Source organism: Neodiprion virginianus, chromosome 4 (assembly GCF_021901495.1).
Source record: "Neodiprion virginianus isolate iyNeoVirg1 chromosome 4, iyNeoVirg1.1, whole genome shotgun sequence".
Taxonomy (NCBI): domain Eukaryota; kingdom Metazoa; phylum Arthropoda; class Insecta; order Hymenoptera; family Diprionidae; genus Neodiprion; species Neodiprion virginianus.
The window spans coordinates 9577897-9605644 of record NC_060880.1 but is presented as its reverse complement, the minus strand read 5'-3'; the positions used below and the strand labels follow the sequence as shown (position 1 = coordinate 9605644).

Here is a 27748-nt window from a genome sequence, read left to right as displayed (position 1 = left end):
TTTCATTCGTTGTTCCGAAAACGTAGGGTTTTCATAAAAATGTCACAACACAAGTGAATCTGGGCTTCTGTTACATTGTGAACCTCAGCAGCCTGTCTCTTTGAAAAAAATATTTCGCGAAACGATAGTAATAATAATGAAAATAATTTACGACCAGTACCGCCATGTCCTTTCGGGTATATCCCCATAAGCACATAGCTCGTGCAAGGCGAGGGAGGGATAGGTTGGCGAACATCATTACGAGTCTCATCTTGTCTATTGACAAAAGCGTGAAATCTTTTACCATTGTGAAGACACTGGTGTACCCGGGTAGGTGTATACTTCCGGAGAGGCTCGAGGGCGCGCAGACCAGCGAAAGATATGCTATATCAGAGGTTGCCCCGGGCGACACGGACCATTGTTCGCATTTACTACGAAGGAAAAGGAAAGAGTATGTACGAGCAGGCGAGGAAAAGATGGGATACGAAAGAAAAAGATACCATCGTGACGGCGAATTGAAAGAATCAAAGAAACAGAGGTAATAATTGAGAAAGGACAAAGACCTCAGGCAGCTACGTTGCCCAGGGTGTGGAAACGACAACCGGAGAATGGCCTGGCCCTATCAGAGGTCTAATCAGACCTAGAATGAGAGAGCGCGAAGGCGTGCATCAAAGGGGTTTGGAACAAGAGATTAAGCTTCCTCTGAGCCTCCTTGTATGTTTCGGAAAGACGCGAAAGTGGATGGTTGTCCTAGTGATATTGATCGCAGATCCGGCTCTCGAGTCAAATTAGAGAATTGAGCGTCAATCAGTATATTATGTGAAGCGATCGGAATGAGCCTTTCAATGGGCCATCGATGGAACAAAGCCGTTGAATTCCACACAAGGGTTTCAATAGAAGAAATATTACATCATTCATACATCCATGTCTTAAAATAGCGTTTATAGCGAAATAGCAAAATAACAAAATAGCAGTAAAAATCGATGAATCAGTAGTATCAAGTAAACTCTGATCCTCGCATGAAAAATCCCCTTTTACAGCGTAATACCAACACCAATGACCATGATCTTCAAATCACCAAAAGTCGCCCAGCACCAGCTCGTCAAATTAAAACAACAACCGAATCTTCAAGCAAATACCGATTCATTGAAACTCGAAATATTGGCAAGCAAATAATCAGAAATTAAATATTCTAACATTCCTCTTCAGGGTTCGTACGGTTTTTGGAACCCGAAATTCCCTGACTTTTCCAGGTGTTCCAGCCTGAAAACAGGATTTTTTTCAATAACCTTCCAAGAAATATGCCGCTGATTAATGACAATTTTTTTGCTTATTAATACTAATACCTTCAATATTACCTAGTAATTAATTTAGTGTCCGACTACTAATTTACAAACAACAGCCAGCGAATTTCAGTAAGAAAAAAACGAAAGGAGGTTTGATATCAAGTAATGTACGTGTAAGAACGAGTTTATTTCTTCTAGAAACTTAAAATTCCAGTCTTATTTTCGAAATTCCCTGAGTTTTCCCGGTTTTCCAGGTTTTCCCTGTGCGCACGAACCCTGCTCTTGCTTGAAACTGTACTCAAACCAAACTCTACAGCGATTCCGAAATATCATCAAACTGTTTATACTCGGAAGTTTTAGCTAATTTCCCAATATTAGTGTAGGCAGTTTATTTTCAACAAACTATTCCTTTCAATTATATGTGAATTAGAAAGGCATTATACGGTGTTTTACTTTGAATGGTGGATTAATAAGATGTCAAGATAATAGATGAGACCAAGTGAAGCTACCGGAGAAATAAGAGATTAAAATAAGTGCCCTGATTTACAGTAATTCTGGGAAGACGCATCTTCTCTTACACCGGGCTTCACTAACTATCAAGAAGGCCGTGTATTCGTCAATTCCAAATATCTGTACCGTTACTCCGTTTTCTAAAATTCGTCTTCGTACTGTACAAGGAAAAACTTTTATCTAAAATTTGCCATGCATTCGTTTTGTTGTTCAGCGAAATAGAAAAAGCGAATGTAACTAAAAAATTAATGACCGAAAGCATAGAAATGGGTAAGGAAAACAATACGAAAAAGACTTCATCCTTTTGCACCTTTTCATCGACAAATGATAAATAACAACAATAACATGAAAGCGGAACCAATCAGTCGCGAAATTCGGTAAAGCCTACTATTCAATTCAACGTGAAATTCGTTTCATTATACTTGGGAGTGGTATTGAAGTGATGAGATTAAATTCAAAAAATTGAGCAAACCACGTAGCTGGGTAAGTACTAGAGTGTTTCAAAAAAACCGACTATTCTTTTTTTTTCGAAGAACATTGAAAAATCTTCCGAGTGTCCCTCAAAAATGACCTCGGTAAAATATGAGCTCTTAATATTGATATTTAGAGGTGGCGATTCTCGATCTTCTATTTCCCATTCAAATAACATGGGAAAAAATTTTTTTTAAATTTAGAATTTTATTGCTCGAAAACGAATCAGTGCAGAGATATAAAAAAAACATATTCTTGTAGGAAATTTTACGCTCTACAAAAAAGATCTGAATAAAGATTTGCGCAAAGTAAGTCGTTTCGGAGTTATCAGGCCTCAAACATCGAACCGTTTGAAATAATGATGTTATCAATTTATAAATGCTACAAAACTGACTCGTACCGTTGATTAATGAAATTTATTAATTAACATTTCATTGGAAGTCTATAGTTTTAATTTTAAAATCAATAATATTGTGTATTTAAGTGATATGAGTCAGTTTTGTAGCATTTATAAATTAATAACATCATTATTTCAAACGGTTGGATGTTTGAGACCTGATAAATCCGAAACGACTTACCTTACGGAAATCTTTATTCAGATCTTTTTTGTAGAGCGTGAAATTTCCTACAAGAATATGTTTTTTTTATATCTTCGCACTGATTCGTTTTCGAGCAATTAAATTCTAAATTTTTAAAAAATTTTTTCCCATGTTATTTAAATGGGAAATAGAAAATTGAGAATCGCCACCTCTAAATATCAATATTAAGAGCTCATATTTTACCGAGGTCATTTTTGAGGGACACTCGGAAGATTTTTCAATGTTCTTCAAAAAAAAAAAAAAAAATAGTCGGTTTTTTTGAAACACTCTAGTAAGTAGATACTCATATAGGAATGAAAAAAAATTAGAATACAGTATTCGAAATGTATGTACGTAGATGTCAAGAAGAGGAGTAAAAATTAAAAAAAAAAAGACGATAGCCGTTCGAGTGAATGAATGCTGATAGGCCCCGATGCTGACATGAATTTCAGTGAACATTGAACCATTCAACGTATAAAATATTCTTCGGAGAAAATTAGAATTTACAAGGTGCAAGCGAGGACTAGCGGGGATAATCTCTGGTGAATCTGGGTGAAAATTTTTCAACGAGGATGAGGCCTTAGCTTGCGAGTCACGTTATACCTTCTTCCTTCCTTTAGCCCCATCAGATATTTATTATCCCATTTAAATTTGCATTGAAAAATTGGCCAAACTTTTACCACGATAAAGCGAACTTGCACGATAAATCTCAAGACTTACCCGATAAGAACCTTCGGCGCAAACGCGTCGGCTCTCCCCATCCCATAAGGATTGGCGTGGATTAGCAGCAAATTCTTTCGCAGCTTTCCCTCCTCTTAAGATGAAAGTATTTTTACAGGGCAGGAATAATTTTCCAACCATCAAAATATTTTCATCTCACAGAAAGTTACGGAAATTAGATAGAAGAAAAATAAAAAAAAGATAGGACGAAGTTGAACAACAGAAGAGTACGTATAGCTGTGAAATGATTGAAACAAGGGATAAAATTTGGTACGAGGAGTTTTTGTGGGTCGGTTATTAGGCATCTGAAGTCGGAATGTTAAAATTCAAAATTTTGGACCCAATATGGCAATAATAAGTGACTTTTGAGCTTTTGGTCTACCATATTGCATCCGCCATTTTTTATTTTTCTAATTTTGAGTTCAGATTCGTAATCGGCGACCTCAAACGTCCTTGAGTACCAAATATCACCAAAGTCGAGTAACTTTTGGGATTTTGGCCCACCATATAGGATCTGCCATTTTGAATTTTCAAATTTTGAGGTCAGATTTATAATCAGCGACACAACAAAACGTTCCCTGTACCAAATATCATCGAAATCCGTTCGACAGATTTAATATGCCCCTTGAAAGGTTTAGTTGGGAAAATCCACCCTCTTGTGCGCACGGGTTAGAATTAAGATGAACGTCTAAAACAAGTGAGGGAATTAGTTTTTAATTATTTGGAGCGGATTCAGGGGGTGAGCCGGTCGAAATTCAAAAATGATCTTTTGAAAGACCACCCCAATACATATGTACCGAGAATAATTTTACCCATGATAATTCTCATATTTTTCAAAATTACGATTGATAAAATTTATCCAATGGCAGTCCTTACTGGGCAAAGAACTTATTAAACCACGTTGAAATAATTTTCATCTATCAATACATCTGGAAAATGATTCCACGGATCTTTAGATGATCCGTGCTGTCGGAACAATTATCGTTCAATCCATTTGCTCTTTCCGCCACAATATAATCTGTAATTACGCCGTCGCGTCGAAGAAGAAGCAAAAAGACAAGTGAAGAAATTTACGAGAAATGAACAGGCAAAAAAATGTTTTTTAATTATTTCGTATACTTGTGCAATGAAACTTGAATCTCTGTTCGTTTTTTGGACAAATAATAATTATTCTATTGATCAGTCACTGTATTACACGCCCGATCATACGCACTCTTAGAAACAATATTACGATAAGATGTGGAATCCCCCAGAAAGCACAACTGGTAGTAAAACCTTACACCAAATACAGTGAAATAGTGACCACCTAAAAAAATTCTTCGTTCATCTCCGAACGTATCAAGGTGTCTATTTGCAAAAAGTATCTCACTCGTTTGAAAAGTCTGCCCAAATCTGACAGCCAATTCTGTTATAAAATCTATTAATGGAAAGAATTCATAACGAATTCCTGCGATTAACGTGTATGTAGATGATTTCAAGTGAAATCTGCGAAATTCGGGGTAGAAAAAAATAAATAAATAAATAGAAAACTGAGCTTGTTGTATCTCACAGGCTGGTAATTAATCTACACATAATCATACGTGAAAACATAATAACCACGGCCCACGTGGTCTGTCATAAAAAATAAATTCGACCTTATATTGACGCGTTCAAGGCGTCGCTGAACTGGCTTATAATATACATATTTCGTGACGTCCGCGTCACAAGCGGGGAAATTTCCTCGTTAAAGTTTGCGAGAACGTGGGTGCGAATCTGACTAGGAAAATTTTTACAACGTTGTTTGAATAAAATTTTACGTCCCTAACTCATTGTCAGTCATTGTTAACGTGGATCGCTTATAACATTTGGCTTTCCGTAAACACGTGGCACACTTTAAACGAGGAAATTTTCAGGTAACAAGAGCCAGTTCATGATGGCCGCTTTCCATTTACGTCAATTCTCTAGCAAAACACGACACTAAGTGATTTTATTCGACCGATTAAATCACTTGATGTGCACAAGATGTATGTCGTTTAGATCATCGTTGATTCGTTTCCCATTTTCCCATTTTTGAACTTATTTGTAACAAGGAAGTGATAACAAAACTGTTACGTAGTAATTTTAATGTTCTTGTTTTTAGATTCATGGGAAATTCATTATTCTTACGAATGTGCAGATGTAATAAATGTTCAGTCTGCGATTATTTGTTCTCAAATTAAAAAACAAAAGTATTTATTGCCAAACCTTTTATGCGACTTTCCCAGCGTACCTGGTGCAGAACTTTACTAAATTTTTTGATATCTGTCTAATTGATCATGTGTATTTAATGTTGAAAGTTATCAAAATATATCGAAGTTTTGTTAATACTAAACATAAGCGATTGACCATTACAACTACCAACCGACTTGAAGCGGTCACAAAAAGGCGTTGTCCTGAGTCTCAAGTCATATTGACTCAGCCAAGCGACAGGGAACCTGGGACATTGATGCGTTTGATCTTTGTTTTAGCGACCATTACCGGCGTCTGTAAAATAGGACAATGGATGATCTAGCAAACTGCAACCTTCGCTCAAAAGATCCTCTCTATGTAAGAAAGTTGATCCCATGTTTGTATAAGAGTGTCGAAAACGTCACTCGACCTCGCAATGCCAATCAATAAATCGACACGCTGTTAAGGGGTTGCTATGATCGATTTCTACGTTGCCGTATATATCTCAAATTAGCCAAGTCTACGAATCTCAAACGCAAAAAGGGCAAAAAAGCCCCATTCTACATGCAATTTTGAACGAAACCACTCCAACACATTTTCGTTTAACACAAAGACAAAGAAGTGGCATGAATTCTACGATCTTACAATCGCTATTCCGTCAAATCAATGAATTAGATTAGAAAAATATGATTGTTCGTTTAGAAAAAGGATTCAAGAAGAAAAAGTATAGGTTTGACGGTTAAATCTTGAGAATCGATTCATTAGAATTTGTAGTTCAAATAAATCGGGAGAAAGTATCTTTTCACGCCCATCATTTGATTGTAAAATCCTGTAAGATTCAAAGTTTTTCATTGAGCCGTTTCCGAGATCATCGCTGAAGTGCGTCGGACAGACCGACGGACCGAAATTTTTTTAAAAACCTGTATTTCATAAATATAAAGATTCGTTGAAACTCTAAAAACTGATCTCCGACCGAAACCAATACTTTTCTTATATCACCAAAGGTGATGACAAGTAGAAACAGGTTCAAATTGTTACATGAATTTTGTGTGCATTTGTTCTGATTGTTTGCCTTTATTCTGTTGATTTGTTAGTCTTATTAATACCGTTAGGCAGTAACGTAAGCTGAAGAAGCAGTAGTTCAAACATCACATGCCCCGGTCTGATTTTCGCTGCTGGCACACGATGTCTATAATAAGAAGCGTGAATAAGTAAATGGATAAAGACGGTCAAAGTTGATCGTGAGCATAACAAAAGTAAACAAGTACTGCATACATCTCGTACGAATTGAAGCACATAGCGTTGATTACAGAGGATGGGATACAGTCGACACTTGGTTTCGAGGACACAATTTTTCGACGAGTTCATTGTATGTTATTGGACAACGTTGACGACAATTTTGAGTCTTATGTCACTGACGCAGATATTTATACTCGATGCATGCAAGTATTTGAATTAAAAAGAGAACACAGAAGATCGTTCATCGATACGAGATTTATCGAATACTTTCCGATTAATGCGTATTTGCTACATTTTTTTGGTTAAAATTGTCTGTCTCTTATAAAACAGTGCTAAATGTTATTCCACACACTCCGATATAGATTTATTGAATTGCAGAAATAATTAATTTTTTTCCATTTATGGGCTTCAAGAGTTTTTTAAAGATCGAAATACACGAATTGTGAATTTTAATCACGATGGAGAAGCAAACATCTCACTTCACAGATCCGTGATAACAGTATTATCGACAGTGTGTCAAGTACTTCGTGAATTCAGTCACTAGCTTCTGACAGGCTGCATCTGCAGTGATTCATAGAAAGGATCGACGATTTGCAAAGATTTTAACAACGTTTTCTGTAAAGACGATATAACTGAATTCGCACGTCATAGATCAGATTTTTCAACGTCAAATATAGTACATATCTAACAAGTGACTGACAATGAAAATACTCAACGTTGAGTTAAAGCTTGATAAAATTTAACTGTGTGTTCCGTAGATTGATTTGTTAGCATTAGAGACAAAAACATAAGTCGTTACAACATGAAGTAGATGTAAGAATTAGTTTTGAAAATGCGTAACATTTCATAATTTTAAAGTGTTTCAAATTTGAAATTATTTGTTTAATGTCTTTGGTCACCAATCTGTAACTCACATTGACCTCTCAGATTTTTACGATTTGTTTTCAGAGCTTTCTTTGTAAACACTCCATGTTTTCGCAAAGAATACTTTGAATTCCGGAAGTCCTAAGCTTTTCCTATATTGTGGAGTAGATAATTTAAATTAAGCTCTTGCTCCGCCGAAGATATTGTCACCCAAGAATAATTTGCATGATTGTGGTGCTGGAAAAAAGAGGAGAAACCGACCACTGTGCAACAACTCGCAAAAACTGTTGGACAAGTCGTGTCATTCAGGATCCAAATCTACGAGCTGAGGTTCAAACTCGGTTCGGCTACTCTTGAGCAAGGTTTTCTGTACTTTTCCTGGTCCCTCGTGCGAATACGGGTGTCGTTATTGAATTATTGATTAAGACAACTGCAGTCACATAATGATGACACTCAACGGTTCATGGGGACATATCCCATTAGATACGGCGGGTGTTGGTGGTGACCATTATTACTGTTGTTGTTGTTTGTAATTGATGCGATTCACGTTAAAATTTGTTTACATCGTTGCTTCATTATTATCAAAAAATAGTAAAAGTAACCGTATAATTACGTGAGGTAAAACGTGTTTCGACTGTGGGCTATTTTTGTGACGTCATTGTTCAGTATTCCAACGCGTCAAGGTGTAATAATGGAGTAAAAGTTTATGTAAAAATGGATAAAACATGGAATTCAGATATCAGTAACGTAATGTTAAAGCGAGTGAGAATCAACCGCAAGTACATTCAGTGTTTTTGTTGATATTTCGCAATTGCAAATCACTGTAATTTCTCCATGTTCGAAACAATGTCATTACTCTGGAGAGAAAAAAGCGTAATATACGATTTGCTCACTTTCTGGACAGTGTGACAGCTCACTAAAGGAGCTAATGGGACAGAAAGAACAGACACATTGCGACATTTGGGTTGTCAACATGTATCTCAATAGCTTAAAAGTCCGAGGACAGCTTGAATACAGTCTGGGTGTGAAAGAAAGTCTTGAGTAAATATATTGAGAGTCCATCAATTACAATCTCAGAAAATGAATAGCGAGATTCTTTGAAAAATATCTCGTTACAGGCAGTATTAAAAGGATTTCAAGAAATCCGGTTATCACGCCTCATTCGAAACAATGCAATAGAAACGAATGGTATTATTTAGCCAAAGCACCATTTTACGACCTTTTCATGGTGTCTCGTACACAGGACTAATAGAGAACCTAACGGTAATTCTCTCATTTTGCACAACGTCTAGAATCACTCAAATTGAAAACAAGTAACACAACTATTAATGCACAAATTCAGAGTACAACAATTACCTGAAAATGCAAAATCCTCCGAATCGCAAGCAGGTATTGAAGCTTATTTATTCTGTATAATGTAGTTTATGTACGATATCGAATCCTCCATACACAGCTACTATATTACGTGCGATAAAACCGTAGGTATAAACCAATCGTTCTTTACGAGTCGTTAAATCAGAAGAATGGAACGCGATGAAACAATACGAAACGATATCGAATCACCTTTCGCAAATAGGTAGGCACATGTGGGTATCCCGTGTACTATACGCTCCTGTCAAAAAGACTTATTGACCGGTAGAAAAAATTTATATTTGCCATGACGGATGTATAAATAAAATAAATACTCGTTAGTCCGATTAACTCTTGTCTCTCCGTTCGACGATGAATATAATTCGAATGTAGTCTCTCATACATTTATTGTAAGAAACAGCGAATAAATTCGTTCGTACACCACACCGAACACCGCGCAGCACTGAACGTTGATCAAGAAATGACGCGTTGATGATAAAGATGAAATCAAATGAACGTTGGGATAAAGATATTACAGTTATGGCATTAGGATTTGCCATCTGGATAAGTTTTTATCATTCACTGGCGGTTCAATTAGATGGATTTTCAAACCGATTGGTGTTATGTCAGTTCGACACGATACCTACTATATTATAGATAGTTATAGAATTGAATCCATCGCGCTCTTGATAGTTTGCAAAAAAACGATCCATCACTTTTCTTCTCCGGTTAACGCAAAAGCGTGATGATGCGCGTTTAGGACTTTGGGGCATCCGTGACATTTACGATTCATGCGTTTTCGGTAGACTTACTGGATGTAATCAAGTCAAACAAGTAGGAAAACACCTGTATTATGGAACTTCATTGGTAGTTCAAATGTCATGTCGATTGACAAAGATTGGAGTTTCACTGACGTGTCCCTTCACCAGCATTTCCAACAAAGATTCAGATGAGATCCAGAAAAAACTCTCAATAAGATCCAATGAACATATAGGAACGGTATTGAATTCAAAACTTTTCCCCGAAATTTTTTTTTTTAACGGCCTATCAGAAGCCCGGTCTTGGCTTGTTTCGAAAAGAAAATACAATGTTTGAGAATTTTCGGAGAATTTCAAAAATATTATTATCAAAATCGTTCTCAATATTTCTAAATAATTAATCGGTCGAATAAGAAAATCTGAAAAAATTGGGGAACTGTTTTAAAATTGAATATATAGTTTAACCTGTTGTGGAAATCTGGGGTGTAACCCACATAACAAAGAATATTTCGGAAAACTTTCTGAAATCTATCATGAAAGGAAAGAAACCTTTCAAAAATATTTCAACAAAAGGTTACTGCAAGTTGAAAATGTCCGCGCCAGAAACTTGCCAAAGATTTCTTGAATTGTTGTCGTTCTTAAAGAGATTCTCACAATCTTTCTATAAAATATTTTACTGAAAGTTTCTTAGAAACTTTTCATGTTATGTGGGAAGCCACCCCGCGCCAAGTAAATGGTTCGTATTACACAATTTCTGAGGAAAAACGGAAATTTTCACGTATTTTCGTTTCATTGAATGTCAGTTCTAAGATTTCACAATTTCGTCAAAATCGATCGCTTCCAACTTTGAAATGTATTATACAGTTCTGTTCTGTTAGACCTCTGGAAAAAATTGTATCTTAAAGTGCCAATGTTGAAAGTTTGCAGTTAAATTTTCAGAAAAAAAATTGAAAGTTGAACGTTTTATAAATATTATGGGGAGGCACTCACCTAGTCTATCTTTTCTGTTTTTATTTAAGGGTGTATTAGATGAATTAAGTTAGATGAAAATGGACAAATAACAGATAGTGGCCCCGGTGGTTCCTAACTTCCACCGTATTTATCGACTCGAAATGATTGTACTATTTATTATTGTTCAAAAATAGCCCTTACTTCTAATGACATTATTACTATTATGCATATTATTATTATTTCAGCTCGTCGCGAGTTTGAAGTCGGGAAGTTCACAGGCTGGCGCATGTGCCCAAGCCAGTTTGTTTGGAACTGGGATTAAAACTTCTACGAGACGTTGCACCTAAGTTTGCAAACCGATCATTTGGATATAACATGACAAAATGCACAAATACGGACGAAACCTTAACGAGTCCTCAATAGCAACACGGCTATGGCCGTCGATTCATTTCCTATTTGTGAATGACGAGAAGCTGTTTTGGTTTTCTCATGATTAATATTACGTTTTCGAGAAAGTGACGACCGTAACCACTTGGTGTGTAACAAAAATGGTGAATGCGGATCTTCCGAATGAACAACCTTCAGCAATGGTTATTTAAATTTGTTGCAGCAATCTCGTGACCTTACTTCTCAAATCATGACCTTTACCATATCCAAGTGTACATGCAATGGTACACGCACTCATATAAACCTCGTGTATATCGACTGACTAACAAAGAGTCCATCGGTTGTGGTTTGCCAGTCCAAGTACTTGCCAGGAGTTAACGTCAGGAGTCCGCACATAGTTGAGGAGAAACCTCGCGTACAAATTTGCTTTGGAAAGCGTACCTCATTCGTTAAAACAATGAACGACGAATACTCCAATTGAAACATTTGAGATTGCCGACTTGTATTATCCTACGGTAATAATGCGTAACTTTTCCTTGTGGACGCTTTTGTTGAATTTTGGTTCAATTTTCATCGCTGTAAATTGCTTTCTCGAAGGCGAATTCACGAATTTGTTGACGACACGTATTCCGCATTTTACCAGAGACAAGCAAATTATAGCCAAGGTGAATAACTGCCAAATCTTCCATCTCCGGAGCCTCTCTGTTACTCCTGAGTTTCGCTATGCACTACTTAACCTCTGTAATAAAGTCTGCCGGAAGTTCGTGTACGTAGGTACAGGCCACCTGAAGTTTGAATGTACTTAAGAGTTCTCTGAATCTCTTAATGCCACGTTAAAACTATACAGCGAAGTAAGCAGGAAGTTCATTGTGAACTCGCTTAGCTATTAGTAGATTCTGTAGTCAACGTTCGAGAACTCAAGAAGCGTGATACTCGGACGAGATTCATCATTTGCAATGCTACTTATGAAGAGACTAGATCCAAAACAGCATCTCACGAGAATAAATATTGAGCCAATTTAGATGTGATACTTACCACAGTGGTGACAGTGAGTTCAAGTTTATTCTACCGACACGTGGAGACGCATCCCTGATAAAATATAGTTAATGAACACTTCTTTGGGTTAGGGGTTGAAAAATTTCAAAGCAGTTATGCGTTAATTCATCTGTTTATATTTGATAGACGATTGCAAAGTTATCGGGATGCATTGTTTTCGGTTTATTTTTACGAACACGTTATTCAGTTAGCACTTTTGAAGTAAGTGTATTCGGATCTTTTGTTTGATTTGTTCATTAGGATTCTTTCAATTTGTTTTTTTTTTTTTACGTTTTACGTCATCATGTTAGCGAGAAAAAATGTATTGGGTTTGATGAAAAATGACTGCAATTAATTTTAAGATCTTTTCGCGTATTGTCTATCAGTAAATTTAATTACCTTCGAAACGGCTGTAGGGATATGGATCTGAAATTTTAAGGGTGTATTTAATGACTATCCAAGGTGGGAAGCTCTAATTTTCGGTCTGAAAACTTCCGGCAATGTTTTTTTTTTTTTTAGTAGTATTTTTTTTTTAGTAGTAGTAGCTATAACTTGATAACTTTGTAGCAACCAAGTTACGAGAACTCTCAGGCAAGCCTGTTTGCTACCGTGTTTCCTTCGTAAAGCAAGAGGAACTAAGTTTGTTTTCGTCACATTATGAACGGAAATAAATAAGGATTCGAGTGATTCTGTGGGAGACTTCGAACAAGTCCATTCTTTGTTATAACGTTCAATTTGCAAACACGGGTTATCGAAAACAGATTCGTATACTTGCGTAAATTTCACGCGATTCTTTGATCTAGAATAAACTTTCACAAGTTAAATGACGCGATACCTTGGAATTTGCTACCACGAGACGGTTTTATTACCGATTATTTGGAAAGAAATCAAGTATTACGTATCGAACTGACTCGTAACTATAAAATGTACTTCGTTTATTGCGCTCCATTGACTACATTCCGAATACATAATATACGTATATCTTTTGAGTACATATACGTGGGTTCTACATTGATACTGACAATGAGTTTAATATGAACTTTGCTTGAGAGGAAAGTGCGTCATGGATTCAGGGAGAGAGTAAGATGTAATGAAGCATCCTAAAAATTTCACTTTTCTTACGTAATCAGCCATTATCTCTAACGTGACGGGTTGAAAGTCAACAGTGCTGTTTTGTATTTGCCGTAAGGATTTTCCACCCAAGTTTTCAAGTACATGCACAATTTGTAATACGTTAGTGGTATTTCATTTTCATAATAACTTTTCAAATGGTTTAAGCGATCAACTGAAACCCTTCTACATGGGCAGAATCTACAATATCACCATAAGTATACGTATTGGTATTGGTAACAAGGTATTCAAACAATGATCAACGAAAACGGAGAAGATAGCCAAAAATTTTGCCACACAATCAGGCCAATATAATAATATACAACCTAAGTAGTTCTAAGGTGGTTAGGTTTGACTATGGATAAACTTATGGTGGTCCACAATCCATTAATTTTGAAGTTGTGGTCTGGCAAGCTATGTGCCAATTCAATAAATCAGAGAAACGTTGCAATAAGGTTTTCAGAATCAAATTGGTACGTACCAAAGTCGGTCTGTGACAACAATTGCAGCTGGAAGACGTGTGTACTGAAATCAGAAGAAAAAAGAAATTAAATAAATATGTAATTCTTTAATAATTTCTTAAATAAATAATTATTTAATTTAATCATCAAATTAAGATTCTTTTCTAAAAATATTATTATTTCATTTAAAACGACTCTGAATTCCGAGGCTTAGGCTAGCAGCCAGAATTAGCAGCCAAATGTTCGTTCGAAAATATTAGTGAAGGCCGAAAATTAAAATTTTGTGTAACACTTTAAATCCCAAATACCTTTATAAAATTATGAGGATAAAATGGTACTGTATTTTTCTATTTCTAAAAAGTCTTACACGTTTGGCCGCTAACTCTGGCTGCTAGCTTCAGCTTCGTCTCTGAATTTACAATTATTTAATCAAGGTTAGTCTGATTGTACAGGTGTATCACGGACATTTGTGACTTGGATTATTATTATTCAGATGTCGCGTTCAGTTGATCAAATAAAAAATAATCACACCGGTAAAAGGTTCAAGATGATTGGATTTATTTCTGCTGAAGAATGATAAAATTATTTTTCTGATACATCAAGAACGAACGTCGACTGGTGATTTTTTTGGCAAAAATATCAACTATGTAACAATTTATCTATATATTAAATAAAAAATTTTGTAAACACAGTAAAGATTATACATATATATATAAGAATATATATATATATATATGTATGTATACACACACTCTTTGCTTTTTATGTATATACATATATACATATATATTAGCGTGTGCCTCAACAAGCAACAAAATTTCGGTAGAGCATCTCAAAAAAAAAAAAAAAAAAAGATCTCAGCCAAATATGAGCTCTTAATATTGACATTTAGTCGAGTTGCCTGTTTCATTTTTTCCATCTTCCACTGAAATGTCATGTAAAAAAAAAAATCGGAAAATTTTGAGATTTTTAAACGGCCTGACTTACAAACTATCTCAATACAGATTCTTATAGGAAATTTCAGGCTTTATAAAAAAGTACTGAGATCGAATTTTCCTAACTCAAGTCGATGTATATTTTGAGTCGCCGTCTTACCACCGAGTGTTCTTTTCCACCTTTCAGACTTCTTACTCTTTTCTCTCTTCGCCTTGCACAGCTTTCAAATGGTGCGTTGAATGCTTTAAATTTGATGGAACTCAAATTTGAGTAGGACCGTATTTGCTGTTATTAATATATCACTATTACGTTTCAATAGTCGCAATAACTTGGGTTTTTTTATTGAAAACTGTAAGGTGAGTGTATATGTCCATTATTTCTACTTCGAAAGTTAATTCGTGCAGCTGGTCCCTGTAATAACGTAACAGAAACCAGAACTAAGGTCTGTTCAGATGTTTTTTCGGTCATCTCCTGAATCGCATTCAATGACATTTGGCTCAAATCATCTACGTGAGAGATTTCCTCGTTGTGAACACATGCAAACGGCAGCGTGAAGGCAATTAAACCAAATTTGAAATCACACAAAAAGGACGGTTGCGATGTCGTCATCCCTTTTTACCGCGGGTACAAAGGTGGAGAGTCATGCTGTTATACAGTTCCAAAGGATGAAAAATTTTTATGACATATCTAAGGCCTGGTAAATAATGTATGCATAGCTGTGTTTATGGTCTGTGAATTCTCGTCAGGCAACAGAGAACGCTGTGAGCAAACCACGCACCGAGACAGGTTCCTGCCAAACTTTGCTCGCTGTATTTACCGTAATTGTCCCACCTTACGCAAGTTTATAATGACCTTGGTTCTAACATCTGTTATATTATAAGATATTCGCCGTTACGCAATTTAATCGACAATAGTTCAGCCGCTCAAGAATTGCTCTTTCCACAGTTTCGATACGCCAACGCAGTCACTGAAAGTGGGTATATTACATTTACCGAAGCATAATCGTGAAGTTGGAAGTAGGAATTGAATTCTCAGGATTTTCAAATCTCTTCAAGAAATTCCATGAAGATGAAACAATCAGCCAGAGCTAGCAGCCACGTGTGTTAAACTTTTTGGCAATAGAAAAATGCAGTCAGGTTTTATCCTCATAATTCTATAAAAGTATCGAGGGTTCAAGGTATTTCACGAAATTTATATTTTCGGATTTCACTACCTTATTCGAATGAACATTAGAACGTTTGGATGATAATTCCGGCCGCAAGTTTCAGTTTCGTCAAATTCCGAAAACAATACAAGAATATTTCTAATGGCACAGCTAAATCGATGACACTTCAAGTCTCGTCCTCGTGATTGAACATGTGGTACCGTCGTTTAGTGTTAGATGTCACTACATATTCAGAGTTGAAGTTGAAAAGAGAGTTCCCTTTCTACCACGCCACCATCTTCATAACGTTTTTTTTTTTTTTTTTTGTGCCTTGTTTTATGCCAGTTACACGTTCCTCAACAGTACCAACTTGATGTCAAGAGAAAAACTGTACAAGAATTACAAGAAATTTAAAGAAGAGAAAGCAAGACAAGGCGGAGACTGCGCAAAAAGTTTTGAAGACGATTCAGCGTCGACAAAGAAGGCTGAAAATAGAATAAGACTAGTTATGGCCCGTCTCCCCAAAGCCACAAGGCTTTTACTATAAGTTTGATATCAAACCCCAAAAGACGTACCATACGACAATATGCAGTGTAATTGTGAAAGATTTCATCACGCAATTGATGAAGACCAATATCATAATCAATGAAGAAAATACTGAGCCATCCAACCAGGAGCTGAATGAGATTTATGATCAAGTCCAAGTGACATCATTGGGTCTAGAAGGTGACATCTTGGTAGTTTTCGGAGAAAAATTATCTGACAATGAGCCCAGAAGAAGAGTTCACCTTAAATATTACACTTGCAGAGTGGTAGCGATCTTAGATTTCATCTGAGCTGAAGAAGGGAACCAGAGAATCTTTGTTAATAAGATATCCTCGATTAGGGAACTACTTGATCGATGTTCCAGAATTGAATCCTGAACTAAATACGGCAACTACGAAACATCAACTGAACGGAACAACCTCGTCATTAAAGAAACATCCTAGGCTCTACTATGGCAGTTTGGGGAACAGGTATTTCATACTCCTATCAGAGAAAGAAGCTTACAGAGAACCTTTGAGATGCAAGTCAACTGGCTGACCACAGTAACAAGTTGTCACTGTTGCGAAAATCTTTCATCACACCGAATTTGAACGGAAAATTTGAAGCTACGGTGAAATAAATTCCACCATTAACAAATGTCATTCCAGTGGCACTTGATCGACAGAGTTCGAAAAATTAAATCTATTGAAAAGATTAGCAGTTCACTGGAAATAACACTCACAAATAAGTTCAAGGTGAAGAAACCACATCCCTATGAATTCAAGTAAGCAAACTGAAATAACCCATCGGTCAAACAAGATGCTTCCCGATGAGCGACAAAATTATCGGTCACTTAATAATCAAGCGAGCCCATCGAAGAGGATTTAAAGGTGAGGAAATCTGCAGGGCAATTGGAACTTTTATCAATTGAATGGGAAACGATGGCAGAGAACTACTTCGTCCTCAATTACATGGAAGGTTACAGGATTCCGATTTGCCAAGGGGTAATACAATCAGGTAACCCTGCACAGCAAATCTTGTCTGAAACGGAAATTTTTAACGTTAAAGCAGCTAATAATAATTCACTAGCTTTAAGAGAAATTCACCTGTGCTTACACAAGAGTCGTCAATCCTACCTATGAAGTTTATTATTGGTATCGAAAGCAAATGGATCTGAAACGTTCGATATTTAATTTCAAACAAACGAATAGGTTCATTGAAACTCCCATTTTAAGATGGAGGACTTGCGAACAACAATTAAGCTTACTTTTTTCCTCCGACTGATGAAATTAGTAGGAAATATTTGAGATTCACTTTTTCGAACAAACTGTACGAGTTTGCGTGTCTTTCCTTAGGTTTGTCTTCGAGACCCTGTATTTTTACAAAGATTATAAATTCTATCATTGTTTGTATGAGATTAAAAGGTTTAAAACCGACAGTATAATTAGACGACTTCCTTTCCTTTGGAAAGGACTACAAAGACTTCACGGTTGATTTTCTTCAAAGGCTGATGTGTTTCTTGTTAACTTTGAAAACGTTGCACGGTACCAAAAAACACTTGTAATTGTTGTGTTGTAATTCCTATAAATCTGTGTATTATTTTTGCAATATTATGGAATGTTAATTTAATGGATGAAGAAGAAAATAGATGCAGAACAAGCGTATAATTGATGTTGACAAGTTTTTGTGAGCACAAACAGGATTTCAACAAATTATCAGTAGCCACATTCGGTGAAAACGCATCTTAGATCGATTAGAAAACCTAGCGCATTATTTGTTCCTAACTATCCTACCTACAACGCCAAACTACTTTGTGGGAACCCATAACTTTATTTTATTGATAATTCGTCAGAATGAATCGGTGCATATTGAGCCAAAAGATATATAATCTTATCAGGTTTCTAAAGATAATACATTTGTGCTCTCTAAACTTTGACCTTTCTACATTCTATCTTTTCTAGATTTTTACTTTCCGCATTTGGAAATTTGACAATTTTAACTGCATAAGAATATTTTTTAAATATCATTTGACCGTCAAATTTCCGAAAATACCTCGTCTTCGTCGAGTTCTACTAAAAGGGCATATTATCGAATCAATAATACATATAACGATCGTTCTCTGTAATTTTCGGAAATATATTATTTTTTTTTTCAATATATTGAAAAAAAGAAACTTGACTCTTTGGCATCTTTTAGTATAAGCAATTTTCAGCTTTGGATCACTTTGACCTGTACAACCATTCCTCATATGCGACAGGTGAAAGTTTTTAAAATTTTGAAGACAACAACAACAAGAAAACGGCTCGGGACTTTGCCTAATCTCACCTTAATCAGCATTAAACAAAAAACTTTCCTACAAATCTGGATTGGAAAGGTGTAAACTTTTCGTTGTAAGTATTCAAGAATCCTGTTACTGAAACGACGAATTTCAATTTTCTGTTGATCTACTTAATTTCAAGTTTTTTCATTGCTGTGATCCCCATGTACATGATTGTTTTACTGAATATTATTGCTGTCGGCTATTCGATCCAATATTAGTACCTAAAAAAACTTCTCAGCGAAGTTCCAACATTTTATTGTACAAAATGGCACTTTACCGATCGAAAACATACGTCACAAAGCGACTTTTTCATACCTGAACCGTGGAAAGATATTTTGATGCTCGAACTGAACTTCGCTTACTCTCACCAATTCTTTCGTTGACTCGACACAAAATTATTTAAAGCAACGTCACATTTTATTCGCCGCCCGTAAAGAGACATTCATTTCGCTCAAATAAACTTTTTTCTCAGTCTATTTGAATAAAATTTGGAATAGTATAATATTTTATACAAATATTTGCATGTGAATCTATCTTTGATATTATGTAGATAAATTTTGATGTGAACAATCTTATTTTCATCCGGATAATAATACCCATTATATTGTAATGCACGTCGCACTGGCTTCTGTTCATAATGAAATATGAAATAAGGGAAGTATTAATTTCAGTTTGACGCCTCCCGTCATCTTAAGCTTCAAGAAGAATGATGATCAACGCGATCGACCTGCGCTCTGTGCTGCTTGGGTGAGACGTTTTTACCGAACACTGATCAATATTTCCTGTTCGTCAAAGTTTCAAAACCGTTTTCTTGTTTGTCCACGTTGGAGCAATTGGTCTGTTTGGATATACTGCCGCCAAATGGTATTCCATACGTTGACAACCAAGCTCTTGCGCATCGCCAACTTGCGCCATAAAAAATAAAAATTCACATACGACGCTAAACAAACTTTTCTTCACCTACCAACCAGTGTCGCAGAATGACAACGGTATCGGTGAGCTCTGTGAGTGTCTGGTTTCGTAGGTGCCGAGACGTTGTTGACCATCGATCGGGTCCAACTCAACTTACAACTAGAATAATATCATTTTCTTTGCCTGATCACAATCAAATTGATTGAAATAATTAATTAACGTGTGCCACTAGTCTACATTTGTTACGTTAGACATTCAATTGATCAGCAATCGAGTGCGGTTTTTCCATAGCCTGGTGAATTCCAGCGGTGAGTCTTTTGCGCCAGTTTTCAACCATGTTTAGATCATGCCGCTGTTTTCCGGCAAAAATAATTCAAAGTCCACAAAGAATGAAGTTCTCCGACCATTTCGTCATTTTATTGAAGCCGTTTACGATCCAACTTAACGTAAAATGATCGTGGTCAAATGTATGATATGATTCGATGTTGGATTCCTATTTCGACTGTAACGATAGCTCGGTGATGTGTGATAAAGAGGAAACCACAGAGGCAGAGACGAGAAATGCAGCGACGACATATACATATACAGTTTGAGTCGTACGAAAGCCGTCAGCGACTGATGCTCGCTCCGACTCTTGGGGATTCGCTTAAATCAACAGCACCGCTTCGAAGCTAAATTAATAGGACGCCAACAGTGGGTTGATATTTTGAGGAAATTGATGAAGGCTGCTGCTGCATACATGTCAATCGTTTCGGAGAAACCAGGAATATTCAATCACTTGATATCTACTTCCAGAATGAACGTCGACACTACAATTCAGTTTCTCTCTCACTGCAACGTTGTGAAAAGTATCACAGGTCAAAAGAAAATCACACTGACTCTTCTGTAATATCAAATTACCCAGGTTTGCAACCAAAAAACTCCACAGGTTTTCATACTGTTTCTTATAGATTGTTGTTCACTGAAACCTGGAAGAATACTGAAAAATTCCATCACGTCAGGTTTCTTCTTGAACTCGTGTTTGTAGTTTCATTTAGAGTGGAACATCCGTTTAACTCGAAATCTGGTATCCTAGTCTTGATTTTCAAAATTCTATACAAAAGTGATTACTCGTTTTCATCTGTTTTTAGTCAGTTGAAGTTTTGATTCTTGAATCCTGAGAGATCGCCCACATAGACGTACCTTTGCATGGTTCGGAGCACTTTTACGAAATCTCATGATTTCAAAGCATACATTGCGAGACCCAATTTCTGACAGCGTAAGCTTACTTCTGTTTGCGGAATCCGCCTCAGTTACGAAAGCTGCTGAAGCTCAGCTAAAGCGCCTGAGTTAGACAGGCTTGTGGCAGATGCCGCGTTGTGCAAGGTTCCATAGTTATCGTCCTACCAAAATTAAATGTACTTTCGGTAGCCTATCTACCAGCGCATTGTTAACTTGCTAAGAATCCACCCGATATATGTCGGTTGTTAGCGTTCGGCTTTATAATCATTTGGAGATTTGACGGTTCAGAGTTTGACTATTTGGAACTTTAAAAATTCGGATCTTTGACCTGCACCCGGTTAAAGTTATAACAATAGCTCGCCATCGAACATTTCGAGTAGCTCGAGAAAAGTTGCATACGTGTTTGCATCATTTTTTGAGACATAAATTTGTATACTTGTTACATTTTTAGTGAATAATAAATTGTTTATATCTTAGATTCTCTGATAATTATTTCACTACAAATTTTTTATACGTCTCCGAAAATTTTGTAACGTTGTCTCACATAGTCAGTCATCTTAGATGTTTTTAAACAAATTCATGTAATATTAGGAAATATGTAAATGTTATCAAAATTCAGTCACCATCATGTTTCCTGTTTACATCGGACAAATTGTCCCAACAATTCCTCCTTATACAATTTTGACAACACGATTTTTTTCTTAAAATTTGTGGTGTATTGAGAGGCCATGGATTTGATTGAACTTTATTCACCTGTCGTGAATAAAAGAACAACATAAAATCTGTCCTTGCACCTTTGCTGTATCTTTAATGTAGTCTGATCGCGCCTCGTATGCTCCTATAGTTTAAGATGTAGAGCAAGGCGAATCTCGTGCCTCTTGCTTAGTTCAATTCCATTTATTCATTTGCTTTCACTTTCTTTACTTATTGTTACTTCTTACAAATGAATGTGGTGGTTTATTCACCCTTTCATGTACTCGTATTTCAACTGATTTTGTTCAATAAACTTGCTATTATTCATTGGCTTGCTCGGACTTTTTCCTCTATTCCGTGAGGGTTTTTACCCCTTAGTGAATTGTCGTTAGTTGTTAGTTTATCCGTGAAATTATTTTTTTTCTTCAAACGATCCGACTCATTCCTTCCTGAATTCTTTCTTTTTCAGTATAAGAAATAAGAACTGCCATCTTCCAATCGGAAATCGTGTGCATATATTCGGGTCTCAGTCGTTACTACTTCTAAGTTTCCCTAAATTTCCTGTTATTATCTATCCGATCCAGTTGAATTTCTATGGCAAAACACATTCAGCGAAACAGCCACTTCGTTGAATGTTCGGTTCAAAGTAAAAACAAGTAAAAGCTCCCACGCGGTAAAAGCGGACACGATTTCCGTTGGCAGGAGCCCTTCGTTCTGTTTTGCATTTCTCAAGGGGATTTTCAAAGTGCACCACTGGCTGGAAAGAGAAGATCGATACACCCCGATGACGAACGCGATCAAGTGTCAACCGCATTTTACTGCGCAGACTGCAACGGCACTAGAGCCGAGCCAGGGAAAGAGATGAGAGCGCAGTTACGTCGATCGATAGACATTTTATCCACAAACATTCGTCCAGTTACTATCCGCTTCAGGATAAAAATTATCGGCATTTACTCCGAGCGCGTTCCTCATCTCGACCCACATGTAGTGGCTGCAACGATGTAAATGGATTGTGGAAATTCTCGCCTTGGACGATTGCTGTCGTTCAGTCGTGCAGGCATTCATCCCTCCATAACGGTCCACGGATCGTTGTAGATAAGGACTCTTGGCAATCCGCAATCTGCAGTAACTGATCACTGCAGCCTGTGATTCCGACAGTTGTTCATCGAGCCGTGTCAAGAACCCCGATCTGACCCGAAGCCTTTGTTAGCATCGAGGGCCGAGAGTGGCTACAGGAGATGGTGTGAAAAGGTTGTTGACGGTCGAAATGCACTCTGAGGATCCATCGAGGATGGTACAGCACCATGTCGTTAGATCGGAAGGAAATCTGTCAGAGGTCGAACTAATGCTCGCTGGACTGGACCGCGGCTCTGCTACATCTATTTTGAATCCCCGACGAGGAGGACTGCGGTACTCGATCTAGATCCAGACTGCAGGGCGAAAGTTTGTCTTGGAAAGAAGAAGTTAAACACGTACTCACACTGAATTCGGATGAATTCTCAACCTCTGCGTACATGACGGTGGCAATATCGTCACTTGATATTGACATCTGAGAGGAATTCGGAAAGATGTAGCTTTTTCAGTACTGCTTTATTTTCAATTTTTAGCTTCCGCAGGCGACTGGGGTTGGTGACTGAACGTGTTGATCAGCAATGCATCCAAACTAACGTTTCGAAACTTTCTTCTGCCACATACTGATGATCTTACGTCGAAAATCCTAATTGAAAAACATTTCGTGAATACAACTGTGCCGAACAAGAATGTGTTGAGTTACGTACTCGTTGGGGATAAGCTCTTCTGAAAATCACATGTTTTGTCCCATGGATAAAATTGTCATCTGATGTAAACGAAACAAAATCTGTTTTGATAAGCATAAAAATGAGCAGATACGTCGTGTCTAAGCGTGTTTTTGGACACACCGTCCGTTGAGAGGCGAGGAGGTAAGCAGCTTTTTGTACCTCATTTGTCGAAGATGGATTGAAATTTTTTTTTTACCCAAGACTCGATTATTTCAAGACCAGAATCAACTGTAGGCCTGACATTACCAGAGCAAGCCTCCCCCCCCCCCTCAATCCCCCTCCCAATATCTTTTCTTACCTTTGATTACTTCCGTAAAAATAAAAGTCTTACCAGGTTAAAGTTTGTAATACGTAACGATACATTTTTAAAGGAAGTAGTTATTTCTCAGCTTAGAGATCGTCGAGAACCTTTCAAGTTCACCTTCATCTAAATTCAAGCGTCATTGTAAATCTTTCACTTATTTGTTTATTTCCCCTGACCACTACAAAGTCTTAAATCATAGGATTCAAAAATTTAGATGATGCAGATTAATGCCTTGATAAAGATGTGAAAAACTGAAAGAATCAAGCAAAAAATTCCATCCTCCAGGAATCGAAACAAGGACCTAGCCGAGTACGCATACATCGCGTGTCTGATGGCACAGGTTTGTAAGCACAATATTTTCATTTTTATACGTATTTTGTACATTTTTATCTCGTCAGCCATGGTTAACCATCAAACCGTCTTCACGGAAAAAAAAACCAACTTGGGTGTAAATTCGCACCCTCGACTGATAGACAATGCTAAATTCTCGTTAGAAAAAAGTTGAGTGTGCGAATTCCCAAGTTAAGGATTGTTTACGCAAGGATAAACCACTTATTTCCTATTATCAATATTTATATACGTTTCGAATTAAAAAAAAAAATTGAATCTAGATAAATTAATGAATATAATTATAATTTTCTTTCATTTCAACTCTTCTAAATGAAAATATAAGTGGAAACAAGAACATTCAGTTTCGCTTAAGTCTGCTCTCGATCCATTCTACGTAGTAAGAAATTTAACTACAACGTAAGACTTATATTTGTAGTATTTCACCAATTAAATACCGGCAGTGTTGGGCATTAAAACAGGAACTCGTATCAAGACGGAGACGCAAAGGATAATAGTAATTTTCCATCTCGCTAAAGGCGTGGTAAGCTCAGTCATAAAGTGAATGTGATCTCAGGATCATATTTAACACGAGAGACTGCGGCTTAAACCACACAACGGAGGTGATTGGTCGACCTGCACTTGGAGTTGCGCTTGTTATTTCATTGTTCAAACCTGGCTTTGCTGGTCGCTGATGCGCTGCCTCGCTTGCCTGAAATGTCACTCTGGAGTAATCAGGACGATGCAGCTTGTCCCCTGCTCGTGTCTCCGAGTGCCTGCTGAATTGCAGGCATTGCTTGTGATCCGAGCAAAGCTTAAGTCGAGTAAACTTTACGAGATCAACTGAAAGGTGGTAAATGCCTGTGCTTTATTTGCTCAGCAGTGAGCCAATTCGCCGTAATAACCTTCCCGGCCTCCTAGTCCATCCAACGTCGCAATTCATACCATCAAAATGCTACGGTGCATGAAAATCCGTGTCAAAGTTGCTTGCTGTTTACACTTTAAAAGCTCGTCTCACGTCTACGAAATTAATGAGTATACCTACAAATAGAAGTTAACGCAATGCGAAGATAAATTAAGAATAAACATCAGAAATTTTTGTGTTAGTCGGTAACAATGAAGATGCAATACGGAAATAGTTGATTTAATCAGTGACCTAGATACAATCACAGGCATATGGGATTTGAACAAGTTTTGATGATGCTTGAATAAAGTGCTATTATTTGAGACTGCCTCTCCCTCGTTCATTGCGCACTTTTCCCAATTTTTTCATCGCTCTTTCGCCCTCTTGCTCACTCTAAGCCATCTCTTTCACTCGCTTGTCTGCTCGCTCATATCGCTATCCGATAAATTTTTGAATCAAGTTGAATAGCGAGGAAATATATCAGCTGAAACAATGATCACAAGGAAATTTGAAGGTCTCTATCGAATATTGGTAATGTATGTATGTATATTGATAATATAATATATTTAATCACTTGATAGCCATGTTTTATAATGTGCCCGGTGATGAGCTGACGAGAATTGTTTATCGGCTATCTTGCAGGTTTTAATTAGCGTCAATTACGTGTACTTGCTGCGGAAATTATTAATTATCTCTCAAATTTTATTTGTCGATTATAATATCATTGTAACGAATTCAAGACAACCACTGGATATAGGTACAATAGCAACTCAGCTACCACAAAACTCAAGTTTTTCTAACAGATGTCATATAAAACTTATATGAGGTTACCTTGGATGCCTAAAAGATGTCTTCCGTCCAAACGACGTCTTTCAGGCGTCGAAACACGCGTCACAAGAATTCTGTAAGATGTCTGATAGGCAAACTTTAGGGTTTCATGTCAGCTGGGAAATGGTTCGTTATCTCACCGCAACCACATACAAATATCGAAGCCTTTGAAAAAATTAGCCCTCAATTAATCGCTAATTGACCTCGTAAAACTTGATTTACCCGGCAAACCTCATACAATAAGATAGCACAACCACTAGCGAGACAACTAAGAAGGGTTGATTGTTGAAAACGCTAATGATCAGTTATAGTTTGAATTCAGTTGAAGCCCAAAATTTCAAAAATATACCTGAGGTTTACATAGATGATAATCATATTTTCACATTTCTTACAGTATAGATTTTTTTCAAAACAGCAGTCTCGTGACAAAATGTGTATATACCAAAATTAGAGTAATTCAGTACATTACGATACGAGGGCGACATAATGGCCGTTTATAGATGAGTGCGATGTTTTCAGCATGAACCGTAGTCGAGGCTGCAAGTGTTTAGTCGGAACCAAGGCGAAGGTTGTAACGATTCAAATATTCCCGCGTCAACCCAAAGCAAGTACTACAATTGTCATTGACTCTAACTGACCGTCAAACGTCGTCCACCTTCGTCGATTTACACCTTTCTTCTAGAAGACGAACTCTGGGGCACTAAATTCATAAAGTATTTCGTTCCAATTCGATGATGCGCCCACTCTAGATAACAAAGGATATCTACCATTACCGACGGAGTTCAGCAGATTTAATAATTTAAACCATAATATTCGATATCTGTTGGTTGCATAGACATTGAGCATGGACTGTGCATTCGGGCAGAAAATAGCTCGTTTCTTGGAAAGAGACAGAAAGGCTTTCGGTCAATCTCGCGAACACCGACCAATCACATTCTCCGAAAGAGACAGAGATTGGCCGAAAACGCTTCCGTCTATCTCACTTTTTGTGTGCCATAGGCAATACAGGAAATGAGCAGTTTATTCTCCATGTATACCTGTGAACCCAACGAAAATCGAATATTACAATGAAATTATTAAATCTACTGCACTCCGTCGGTAATGGTAGATATCCTTTATTAACTAGAGTGGCGCATCATCGAATTGGAACGGAATACTTGATGAATTTAGTGAAACCGAACATTTACGAGTAAATTGGCCTTTATTTGACGCTTACGATTTGATCCTGCGTTAATTTCAGTTTTCAAAATTCCAAAATTCTGAATTAGGTGAAAAGAAAAAAAAATAGGACGAAAATTCATTCCACATTTTTGGAAACGGGGGGCTGTTTTATGCAATTTCTTAGAATTATTTTTTGGACTGATTGATAGTTGTTGTTCAGTCAACACCCAAACTGCCCGGGCGAAGCGAAGTTCGGCTTACCCGCAGCAAGAAGGCAGCACTAAGCAGAGCACAGATCACCCGACAATCGATAGCCAATCAATGAATCTCTAGTTCAAATTCACTGACACTTGCGCATTTCGCTATTCTCTGACGTCATTCGCTATGAATTTTCTGATTGGCTCTTAGCTATGGGACATGCTTAGTCTTCCTCACGGGGAAGAAGACTCGTTTTCTAACGGTTTCCGCCATTATTCTACTTTCGGCTACCTCAAGATCACCTCGTGTTCTTCTCGCAGCTAATTTTTCTAATTGCTTGGCTTCTGATAACCAAAATTACTGTGTGTAAATTCGCTTTAAATCAATTATTTAACTAATTGTGACTTTGGGTGCATTCGCTGCCACGTGTTACTCTTGGCATTGTATCTATTCGGGTAATTCGCTAACTGTATATAGTGTACAATAAATCTCATTATAATTTTTTTGTTTTTTTGCCAAATTCAGTGCGCGCAGTTTTTTATTTTCTCTTTTTATTGTGACAAACTGTATCAGACCAGATCCCGAATTCC

General features: G+C 37.0%; 1 protein-coding gene across 6 annotated transcripts in view; it reads right to left on the bottom strand.

The window, feature by feature from the left end:
• LOC124302303 (protein-tyrosine sulfotransferase) overlaps positions 1 to 27748 on the bottom strand; it is a 270777-nt gene that overhangs the window by 145423 nt on the left and 97606 nt on the right. For 5 of the 6 annotated variants that reach the window (XM_046758305.1, XM_046758307.1, XM_046758303.1 and 2 more), the window contains one exon: positions 13907 to 13950. The gene's annotated coding sequence lies outside the window, so the exon portion shown is untranslated. Of the gene's footprint in view, positions 1 to 13906; positions 13951 to 24742; positions 24762 to 27748 lie in introns of those variants that run through there. The other variant, XM_046758304.1, reaches the window with a different exon arrangement.